Source organism: Theropithecus gelada, chromosome 15 (assembly GCF_003255815.1).
Source record: "Theropithecus gelada isolate Dixy chromosome 15, Tgel_1.0, whole genome shotgun sequence".
In the NCBI taxonomy this organism is placed as follows: Eukaryota; Metazoa; Chordata; class Mammalia; order Primates; family Cercopithecidae; genus Theropithecus; species Theropithecus gelada.
The window spans coordinates 3,923,005-3,934,785 of record NC_037683.1 but is presented as its reverse complement, the minus strand read 5'-3'; positions in this window follow the sequence as shown (position 1 = coordinate 3,934,785).

Here is an 11,781-nt window from a genome sequence, read left to right as displayed (position 1 = left end):
TAAAGAGGCCCTGGCAAAGGCACAGGCCGGGGAGGCTGGCTCAGAGGTCCGGGACACATAGCTCGAAGGAGAAGAGTCGGCCTCCTTCCTTGGCCACACAGATGAAATCTGGGGCGTGTCTGGGAGTTCTCTTCCCCTCTTCCCACAGTCAAATTCTAATTTTATTAAAGCAAAAGTACATGATTTGCCGTAGATGTGCACTGAGCCCTGCTTTTTGGCCCTACAACTCCCCAGGGGGTGCCACTACGGGTGCCCATTTTACAGGTGAGGAAGCTGAGGCTCAGGGCTGAGACTTGTCCCAGGACACAGCCAGGAGGTGGTGGAGCCCAGATCTGCCCACTCCCATGGGCCAAACCACAATTCCCTTATCACATGGGGCTCTAACCCATCTTGGCATACCCTGGAGAGTGCTGGTAACTGAGGCATGGAGGCCTTGCCCTCTGAGTTCCATTTCACAGGGGAGAAGCCAAAAGTTACCTGAGGCCAGTGGGGACCAGTCTCAGTCCCCTCGGAGGTAGCTACAGCATGGATCTCTTCCCAGGACACACTGGCAGCCCCACACAAAGGCCTGAGAGCGCGCTGGGGGGCAGTCCCAGCATTGTGGGCACCGCCTGCCAGGACCCAGCAGACCCAGCACACCGGTGAGAGGGTCCACCTGAAAGGGATAACAGACTCGTTCCAAGTCAGCAGCATCCTCTGAGGGCTTCGTTCACCCAACATAGCAAGGACGTTCGGCAGGTACACAGGACACCTGACCTGCCTCCTGATGCTGACAGCAGCCTTTATGGAAGGCCCTGCCACCGAATCTGGAAGGAAGGAGGGTGCTACCACGGCGCTCATCTTGGGCCTCCTGGATGCGGATTTAACCTGAAGTGCTTAGCAGGCCCCACTGGTTCTGCACCATAGCACGGCCCCCAGCAGTGTGGGGAGCACCGTCTGGCCGGGCCGTCTGTTCAGCACCTTCGCCTGCCGGACTGAAATCTAGCTTAGCTAGGAGCAAGGCTGACTGTAAAAAGAGAAACTATTCAGAGCAGCTCAGGCTGGTGGTCCAGGCCTGGGGAGGCGACTCGTGCTAATTCCTCTTCAGACGCCAAAGGGGGTAATCACAGGCGTGGCAAGGCTGAGAAATCCTGTTAGTCCTTTGCTCCCCAGGGCTCCTGTCGAGTGGCTCCCTGACAAAGCAGCTCCAGGGCTTCCTGAGGACAGCAGGCTTGAGGCAGGCGGTGTGGACCCCCCACAGGCACTAATCCCTGCTCCAAAGCAGAGTCAAGGGCTGGGCGGCAGCCTCCCTGGGCTCCAGAGACTGCTGGAAGCTTCTGAAACTTGGAAAGGCTGCGAGGCCCTGCACACGGGGTGGCATGGGCAAGCCCCTCCCTTCTTCTGGAGCCTCAGAGTTCCCATGTGCAAAACTGCGGGGAGGGGCGGGGTCGGGGGAAGAGAAGACATCCAAGGCGGTTAGGGGGGTCTTAGGCATCCGAGTCTTGCCCAGGGCAAGGGCTCTGCATTGCTCTCGGGTCCTCTGGAAGGCAGTTGGGGCAGGGTGAGGCCCCTGGCTCTTCTCGGGGTGCAGGGCGCCGTGGCCCCAGCAGCTGAACTGGCCTGGAGGGTGTTGGGGTGGGTGTGTGTGGCAGCTCCCCAGCTCCTCCCCTGAGGAGGTCAGGGTAGCTTTGCCCTCTTGGAGCCAGCCCCGGCGGCTTCCCAGGCCCCAGCAGCACAGCAGCGGGAAGCAAGTCAGCCCCCTCTCAGCAAAATAGAGCCAATAACAGCACCATCTCTGCTGGGGAATGAAGCGCCTCAGGTGGCCACACTGGGACGCGCCACCCAAGTGCAGGTCCCTCTGGGCTCAGAGCCCCCTTTCAGCAGCCCCTCAGCCTGGGGATCAAGGCCCTTCCAAACCTGGGCCACCCCAACCTCCGAGAGGCTCCCCACTGAGCACTCAAAGCACCTGTGACCCCACACCCTGCCAGTGCCCTTCCGCTGCCCACCTGGCCCCATGCCCGCCCTTCTCTCCTTGGACCTGCCGCCTCAACACCTGGACAGAAGGCGGCTCTGGTCCCTCATCTCCTGCTCTGTGAGTGTCTGGTCACTGTGGCAGCCATAGGTTGGCACCCAGAATCTGTGTTGGACACCGGTGCTTCACCTGGTGCTTCCCGGTGTTCCCCTCCTCTGCCCTGTTCCCCTCCTCTGGCCTGTGTTTCCCTCCTCTTCCCTCCCGTCGCCCACAGGAGGTGCTGCAAAGCCTGCGTGGCATTGGCGGGGTGCTGGGGTCCGGAGCAGCCCAGCCAGTCGGCTGTGTTGGAAAGAGACGTCTCTGAACAAGAGCCAAGCGGTTTCTGCATCAGCTTCTAAAACCACCAAAATGAGCTCACTTGTCGTGCTGTGGTCCAAATATTTTGGCCATTTAGATGCAACCTTCTGTGCTTCTGAAATGAGGTGTATTATTAATCTCATCCACCCAGTGACAGGGTGGGCAGACCAGACAAGGATCCTTGCAGCAGGATGGGGAAGGGTGAGCATGTTCTTATCGGTGCAAAGCTGACACGGGGTGTTTCCAGAATGACAGTGATGGAGTGCAGCCTGCCTGGGGGAGGGGTGGCTGGGAACCCCCTGTGATGAGGAGGGCATGGGCACGGGGGTTGCTTCGGGAGGAGAAGAGAGGCTTCTAGATACACGGTTACTGGCTTCCAGGATGTCACATGGGGTGACATGGCAGGGGGTTTCTGCAGATGGGCTTCCGAGATAGGGCGATACGGCCAGCTGGGGTTGGCTGCAGGCTCTAGGAGTTAGGTTCCAGATGGATTTCAGACGGGACTTTCTTGCTAACCCTACTTTTTTTCTGATTATAAAAGTAATAAAGACTCCTTGAGAGAAGGAGGCAAAATACAAAGGAGAGTGTGAAGCCCCCATCGCTCCATTAACGTTCACCAGTGGGAGGGTGGGAGGTGTTTTCCTTCCAGATTTCTGTGTATACATTTATAACTGGCATCCTTTTGTGTGCAGTGTTAACTGCCTTTTGTTTTCACTAAGCAATGTATTATTTTGGGCACCCATTTTGGGGGAGTAGACAGCCTGCACCGTGGTCAGCCCGCAGACAGGCTGCACGGATCCAGGCACCTCACAGGCTCCGAAGCCCACAAAGTGACCCCGCCCACGATGTCAGAGTAAGAGTGTGCCTGCTTGGCTAATGTTTCTCTGAACCTGGAGAGCGGAGAGGACCCGTGGCTGGACTGCTGTGTGTCGGGGGCTCTTGAGGCCAGCCTGGTGGCCAGCTCCTTGGCACTGCCAGTTGCAGGGGCTAACCACCTTGTGACGGACAGCCCGCTTCCCCTAGGATCTCTTGGCTCTTCCTCTCTGCTGAGTTGTGACAAGGTGTGGGCTTGGTGAGGCGAGAGCTCTCCTCTCTTCCAGTGTCCATGTGGTCACTCTGACAGCAGGAATCCACACTGCCCTCAGCCAGCTCACAGCCGGAGTCCATACCCCCACCAGCCAGCTCACAGCAGGAATCCATAGCCCCCCAGCCAGCTCACAGCAGGAATCTATACTGCCCTCAGCCAGCTCACAGCAGGAATCCATACCCCCCCAGCCCCCTCACATCAGGAATCCATACCCCCCCAGCCCCCTCACATCAGGAATCCATACCCCCCCAGCCAGCTCACAGCAGGAATCCATACCCACCCCAGCCAGCTCAGAATGGCCCTGGGGCCCTGCTGGGAGGCACTTCTGTTCCCCTCCTGCCTTTCTGAGTGTAGAACTTCTTAAGAGCTGAGATCCAGGGTCCAACCCAGCCAGGTGCAGCTCATGGTGAAGAACCCTTCAGGCAGCTCCGTGCCCATGGGCTCCGGGTAGCGACCCGTCATCCCATCCGTGGATGGACTTGGCCAAAACGGCCCTGGACCCACCCAGAAGATGAGGGACAAGTCTATCAATGCCAAGCCAATCTGGAAGTTTTTGGCCATGCTTAAATTAGTGAAGGCTGGGGCCTGGCCACGGGCAAGCTTGCCTTTCGCACAACTGCTGGACTCCCTGCTGAGCCTGACCATGGGCCACAGGGCTGAGATGTTCCCTGATGGAACATGCCTTGGAGAGCCTCACCCTGGCCGGTCTGATGATTCCATTCACTAGGATGTTTATTGAGTGCCCATGTAGGGCTGGCCGGGGCTGGTGACTGTCCAGACATCTCATTCAAGTCACACGAGGGTGCTGCAGGGTCAGCCCTTTCAGAGGGAGAAACTGAGGCCTGGGGTCTCGCCCGTTGGCCCAGGGGGGACTCGAGATCAGATAGCTCTGACCCCTGGGCCCTTCAAAGTCCAAGATGCCCTCTCCCACCACCTAGCAGGGTCTACCATGGATACACAGGTGCGATTAACCTGGAAAACACCACATTTTTTTTCTCAAACATTAAATATCCCCAGTCACAACAGCAGAACTTCAAACAGCAACTGTGCCACAAAGCAAAATGAAGTCAGCTGACCCCGGGATGCAGAAATCAGACGGAGGCCAGTCCCTCCCTTGGCTGCTGGCAGGGCAGGGGGAACCTGGGGGATGCTGGCTTCCTTTCCTGGGCGTGTAGAGCCCTCAGCTGTTCCTATAGCCCTGAGCTTCAGCATTGCAGGCCAGAGACATGGGGCTGGGGCCCTGTGGTTACTTCCAGGGTTGGGTGGTCTGCAACTCTGTGGAATCTAGTGGGTGCCTCAGGGCAGGGGCCTAGTGGGGCAGGCTCTGCGGCCCCCAAGTGGCTTCAAGCAGGGCATGGCACCCCCATCTGACATCCCCTTTCCATGTTCAGGGGATTCTGGGAAAAGGCCTGATAATTAAACCCTTTTAAAGCCCACTGGCCCTGGGCAGTTGTCCAGGGCATGGGACCCAAGGCCTCCTGGTCCGATCTCCCTTTGCCTTTTCTAGGCCTCTGTCACCCCTGGGCAGGAAGGGACAGTGATGATGGGAAGGAGGTGAGGACAGGGTGACGTCAGCCAGCCCACTCTGAGAGTGCCTGCTGCATGCAGGGGTCCAGCAGGCTCTGCGGGGGAAGCAGGGGAGCCTGAAATCCACGGATCTGCTGCCCAAGGGAGGCCCCAGCAGGAAGATAGCAAGTCCCTGGAGTCTTGGGTGGGAGGCGGAGGGTCTGGTGAGAGCCCCACACATAGGTGCTCCAGTGGCCAGCCCTGCAAATGAAGCAGGAGGCTGGGAACACGGCAGGCAGGGGCCCGGGAGAATGGGGCCAGGCCTACAGCTTAGAAAGCAGGCACAGATGCTTCTTTTGGCTCCTCAGAGATGCTCCTTCAGTCCAGCCAACGACCTGCCTACGACAGTTGTGCCTCCACCCCAAGGAGTGGCGCTGGGGCCACGCTGCAGACCCCTGGCGCTGGAGGGCTGCAGGCGGCTGGCCATACTCCTCCTGGGTGATCTCATTTCCAGGGCAGCCCCTCCCCTCCCTGCATCTCAGCTCAAGCGGCTCCTTCCTTGGGGACCCTCCTTAGTGGGAGAAACAAAGGCCAGTTGTCACCAGGAGCTGGCGATTCATCAGCCTCTGGCCTGGACTGCCCCTCAGGGAGTGTGGTGGCTGTCTGCTGGGGGCTCGGAGCTGGGGGCTGGCAGGGCAGGAGCTGGTGGGGCAGTGATATGGGTGGGGTGAAAAGTGTCCCCCCCATTCTAAACTTCGGGGGAAAGAAAAAACATTTTAAAAGTGCTGCCCACCCTCTCCATCCAGCAGAGGTCTTCTCATGTTGTCTTTGGTGCTTCCTACAGCAAAGCCTGCCAGGTTCCCTCGTGGGTAAATGCCCCTAAGCCTTCAAGGGGCCTTCATCCCTGGGGCCGCAGATTCATTTCCTGATAGGTAAACCGACGCCCTGGTAGGGAAGATCATTTTTTCTAAGTACAGAAGGACTGAGATGTCAACAGGTACCCTGGTGGCCCACTAGGACTTGGAGAGAAGCCACTGACCTGGCGGCCGAGCTGGGCCCCTTGAAAACAGTGTCTGTGAACATTTTGATCCTACAGCTGTGCCTAGTGGGGAAGGCGGAGACTGGAACTCCCAGTTCCTGCCCTCAGCAAGCTCTGACCCTGGGAAGACACGACCAGCCGAGGGCTAGAGGCACACGCAGGTTGCTGTGGGGTGCAGAGAAGCCAGCCCAGGGAGAGTGTGTGTGTGTGTGTGTGTGTGTGTGTGTGTGTGTGTGTGTTGGGGGCTGGGGGTGGAGATGGGCAAACTGCTGAGGGCCACATTGGAGCTTAGGCAGCAAGGAATGCAGAGTGGCCAGGTGTGGACGGCCTGCAACAGCAGTCTCTCCTGTGCTAGCCTGGGGGGCTCTTGTGGGAAGAGCTCGGTGCGGGCGGGCAGGAGGGAGATGACGAAGGGAAGGGAGGGAGGGAGGGCCTGGTGAGTTTTGCTCAGGAGTTTGGACTTTATCCCAAGGGCAGTGGGCAGCATGAAAGAGTTTTTAAGCTGGGAGTGCCAGGGTTGGGGGCAGGGGGTGCCGCCTTTTTAGGCCAGGAGAGGCTGGGAGCAGGCTGACGGAGACGGAGAGGGGGCGGGGGCCCAGGCCTTCAGGGACCTAGCCACACGTGGCTGTCCTGAGGCCTCCTCGGGGAGGATGGCAGCCTCATCGGACCCTGAGCTGCAGCCTGGAGCCACACCAGGCCCTCCACGAGCCAATGAGTGGAACAACGTGTGCCGGGCTGCGTCTGCCCCCCCAACTTGCTGGCAGCGTGGGGGCAGAGGGAGCCGCTTTTTAAAGTACAGTTTCTTTTGATGCAAGCACCAAGGGGCATTAGGCAAACTCCTGGGCTCGGTTCCTCATCCTTCAATGCAAAACGGCTCTTCTTTACGGTCCCGTCAATAACCGCTGCCATCTCCCCGTCGCCGCAGAGGCCACATAGATCATATTTAAACCACATTGGTGGATGACAGAGACGTACGGATATTTTTAATCCCAACAGACTATTACGGTTCATATCATGTCTGTCAAATAAATATTATGAATCATTTTCTGTTATCTTTATGGGGGCCGCTCGACTACATCAGGGGGACCGGGCTTGGGGCCTTCCCGCACATCCATCCGCCTTGGATGTACACACATGTGCAGGGGGAGATGTATGGAGAAGGTGTCGATAATAAATGCCCCCGATAAAACACATAATCTCCTCGCCTGATGGGCATCTGGGGGTGCACGGTGGAGAGGCGTCAGGGAGGGGCGTGCCACCTTCAGAGCCAGGGAGGCTGGGCTTGGCCCCAGGCTGGGAGCATTGGCCTCTGTGTGCCTCCTTAGCTGTTGTGAGACAGGTTGTCATTCTGTTTTCCTGTAGTCATATTCTTCTTTCTGTGATTAGCTGGTTCTTTTCTCTATTTTGTAGAAGAAGAGACTGATGTCTTGAGAGTGCCCTTGTCTAAGGGCCACGTAAGAGTTGGTGGCAGAGCCAGGCTATGGCCTTCTCCTTCTGGTACCTTCCCCAGCACCCTGTTTTCCAAGTCTGTTACCTGTGTCCCTTCCCCCTGGACTTTGGTCTCATCTGGCACCGGCTGCTCAGGCCAGCCGACCTGCACCGTGAGAAGCGGGGAGCTGGTGCGGCTCATTGGAGGCTGGGGGCGGAGGTCAGTGGTTGTCTGGGGGCTTTCCCGGGGGTTCTGACCACTGACTTCAGCCCTGTGTCTGGTGACTGCGGTGCCAGAGTCACTGCGTGGTCTGGAGTCAGTCACTGCTGCTCTCGGCCTCAGTGTTTCCATCTGGGAAACGGGGAAACTGGAGTCTTGGTCAGCCAGGGTGGGGTTAGAGGGGATGGTGCCTGGCAGTGTGCAGCAGACTGGCACCTCGGAGGCAGCTCGGAAACCTCAGGTTCCTCCTCTGCGGACTTTCAGAACTGCTCCCACCCTTCTTTGAGCATCTGCGACTCCTCACAGCTGGTGCTGGGATTCGGTGGGGCTCTTTGGTGGCTCCTGGAGGGAACCCACTGTCTCTTGTCTGGAGCTGCCCTGAAGTCCTGGTTCTTCTTTACAAACCAGCTCCTGTCCCCTTAAGCCTCACTCACCTGAACTCTTTGGTTCAAGCCCCCATTCAGCTCTCCAGAGTTCTGGAAGCAAGACCCCAGCTGATGACGGAGGTGGCAGGTGGCCTTCAGAGGACCTCACCTTTCTCTTCCCCTGTGCTGGTTTGGGTTTGGGGCGTGCAGGGCCAGCCAGCTGACTGCTACCAGGGCAGACGCTGTCAATGGTGACTGCCCTGCAGGCCTGCAAACATTTTACCAGAGGCCCAGACCCAGGACCAGAGGCGTCCTCTTCTCTTCCTCTCCCTCCCCTCCTGTCCTCTCCTCTCCCTTTCTCTCCACTCCGCAGAACAGGCTGGAGCCCGGGTGTGGACAAGTGGCTTGTGTGTTTCCCTCTAGACTGATGGAGAGATGAGCTATGACTGAGAAAGCGGGTTGGGGCTGGGACCCCTGGGCCTAGTCCCAGTTCCATGTGGCCTTGCCGGGGGCCCCCTTCCTCTCTGAGCTTTCGGCTCTACTTCCCAGCTCCAGTCATCATCAGTCACCACAGACAAAAGGTGTTGGTCCCCAGAGGAGCCACAGCGGAGGTGAGAGTCCCCTTAGGCCGAGGTGCTTGGGGACAGATCGGGCCACCTTGCCCAGGAGTGCCCAAGCCCTTGGCCTGCCTCGTTGGAGGCCAAGCTCCCCAAACCCCCGTGAGGTCCTGCTAGTGACCAGCTCAGGACCACATAGAGCCTCTGGAAGCAGCTTAGCACCCCGTTGGTGTCCTGGGAACTTCTGGGAGCAGTCCACCCAGACGCCAGCTTCCTCAGGCTCAGCCAGCACAGACACCGGCCTTTAAAAATATTATTCAACAAGCAATTCCCGGGACTGTTTACAAGACTGAGCCGAGACAGGCATACGAAATAGGCCAAAGTACCTTAAAAAGCATCCTTCAGGGAAATTAAAAAAAAAAAAAAAAGACCCAAACAAAAAAACAGAAAACAAAACCTTCTTAGATCACAGGTTGTGAATAAATGGATATTACTATAAAAATAGTTTTGGCTGTAGCAGCACATGGTGGGATGGCTGGGGTGTTTTTTTCCATGGCTGGCTCAGACCTGGCCATTTCATATGGGGCAGCCACTATCCCGGGAGGTTTCGTGTAGAATCATTTGCACCAAAAAGTTCCAAACTGAGGGGGAGGATAAAAAATAGTGGCCGCAGAAATAACAAGCGGCATCGTCATTTTCCATCAAGGACCTGGTGTGTTTTCGGCGGCCGAGCACCCAGGTCCCTCTGCCCCATGGAAGAGAAAGGCAGGGCTGAGAGCCACTCACCGTCTGTGGGCACAGAGGTTGGATGTGAGCCCAGATCTGCAGGACTCCGGACTCCGTGCGCTCTCCACCTGGTCTCTAGAGCAGGGGATGACGCCTTCCGGTGTTCCTTAGGAACAGAGGGCGCTTCTGGAACCTTCAGCCTTCCCAGGAGGAACCCACGTGGAAATCTGTCTGCGTGTGCCTCCCCGACTCCAAGCACCAACAGCTCCTGAGTCTTGAGTTTTCGGGGACAAGGAGTGAGATGGGGGTGGCGTGGGGAGTACAGCGTGCCACGCAGCCCACTGTTGGGAGGTGACCTCAGACACTTCAGCCCAGCCTTCCCACCACTACCTGGCGTGTCTTGACTTGCCGGCTGCGACCTGCTGCTCCTTCCCTCCGCAGGCTGCTGCTTGGCCGGCCCTGCTGTCTGGGCGGCTGCTGCCTGACGGAACCTCCCTCCTCCAAAACCTGACTCAAGAACCAGTGATCCCAGAAGGCTGGACAAGGCCTTGCTCTCCCGGCACTGAGCATACGCGAAGGGCCTGCCTAACTCAGCCTCATTTCATCATCATCATCATCATCATCATCACAATAACCGTCAAACCGAGCTCCTCCTCCTGAGGGCCGACTCTCCGTATTATCTCATTTAGTCATCTCAGTGAGTCTGAGGAGGGAGTGGTTGTCTCCACTTTACAGATGAGGAAACTGAGATACAAGGAGGGAAGTGACCCAGCCAGGCCACACGGTTGATAGGAAGTGGACCTGCAATCTGGCCCAGGCCTTGTCCATCTGGGACCTCCCCCCTCCACCTGAGTACAGTCAGAACGGGGCCAAAACAGTGACAGAGACAGACCTGGAACCGGCTGGGCACATGGCACTTGCGCAGTGTATGCTGGCGCTTATGGGGGCTCTTTCTCGGTCCTATCCTATGTTTGTCGCCCCCTCCCTGGCAGGAGAAACTGTTTTAGAAGGGCAGTGGGTTGGGCCGGCATGCCATGTGCAGTGGGGAAGTGGGTTTGTTATGACTGTGACCACAGTGGGTGAGGACCAGGTGTCAACAGTGGCCCTCATTCCAGAGGGAGGCGGGCAGGCTGTCTGTTGGACAGGGTGTGTAAGGGGGACAGGGTGGCCTTTGGTAGGGGCCCAGGCATTAGTGCAGAAGGGGAGGAGGAGAGGGCTACCTTGGCCTCCGGCTGTGCTGGGGGTGGACTGCCCAACCAGGGCACTCCTGTCCCAAGTGGAACCAAGACCTCCCACCGGGACAGGCCATCGGACCCCTTGTGGAATCCAGCTCCAGGTGGCCCGACTTGAGGGGCACCCAGGCAGCAGGACACCTCTCTGGTCTTGGGCTGTTATCTCTGGGCGGTGTCATGCCTGTCCACACGCGGTCATCACCTCCTCACCTCCCTCCCCATTAGCGTCCCCTGACCCGGGCCACCACGTGTAGCCTGCGTGACTGGTCAGCCCCTGTGCCTCGCAGCCCGGGCCCTTAGGTCTAAGCGGGCAGCAAGCTCGCGGTGGGGGCGCGGAGCGTGGGCGCGGCCGGGCGCCTCGGCGCCTGCTCAGGAAGGCTGGGCTTGGCGGCGCGCAGGTACCTCACACCCAAACCCGAATTCCAGCCGCCTGAGACGGCGGGCAGCGCGCGGCGCGGAGGAGGCCCCAGCTGTCCCGGGGCAGGAGTGCTTCCTTTCGTTTTCAAACAAATCTGGAATTTAAAAGTCAGGCAGAGAACTACCCGGGGTATAAAAATAGCCACCGGCCACAAAGTCTATGTCCAACTCCGGGCAGCGCCTGCCCAGCCTGGTGCCTTTGAAGAGGGGTCCAGGAGTGCGGGTTGATGAGGAGGCGGAGCGCGCGCCCCTCCTCGTTCCCGGTGGGCTCATGGGTCTCTCCGTGGGGGCAGGGCGTGAAAGTGGGGGGTGGACCGGGGGGAGCGTCCGGAAGACGAAACCTTCCCCGGACGAGGAGCTCGTCCTCTAGCGTTGGGGCTCATCGCCACTCCCGGGCCTCAGTTTCCCCACGTGTCCGCAGCGGCGGGGTGCGAGGTACGGGTGCCGCGGCCGTCCCGCCCCACTCTGCGCCTGCCGGGCCCCGGCCGGGGTCCCCGCGCGGCCACCGCCCGGCCGCTTTGTGTGGCCGCGCAGACAATGGCCCGGCCGCTGGGCTCCCGGCCCGGCTCTCCGCCTCCTCCGGGCCCTGTGCGTGCGAGTGTGTGTGTGCGCGCGAGTGTGTGGCGGGCTCGGGGAGGGAGTTCTGCTCCCGCCCCCGCCCCCGCCCCGCTCCCTCCGCGCCCCGCCCCCTCCCACGCCGCCTCCTCGCGGCTCCCGGGAACCCCTGGCGGAGGCGAACTCGCAAGTTTGCAGGGCGCTCGCAACTCGGCGGCCGGGCGGGCGGCGATCGCGGGGCGGAGGCGGCTGTGGCCGAGGGGGCGCGCTCCGGGCGGGGCCGGGAGGGCGGGGCGCGGGCCGAGCGGTGGCGGCGGCGCTGCGCCGAGTCCGCGCCCGTC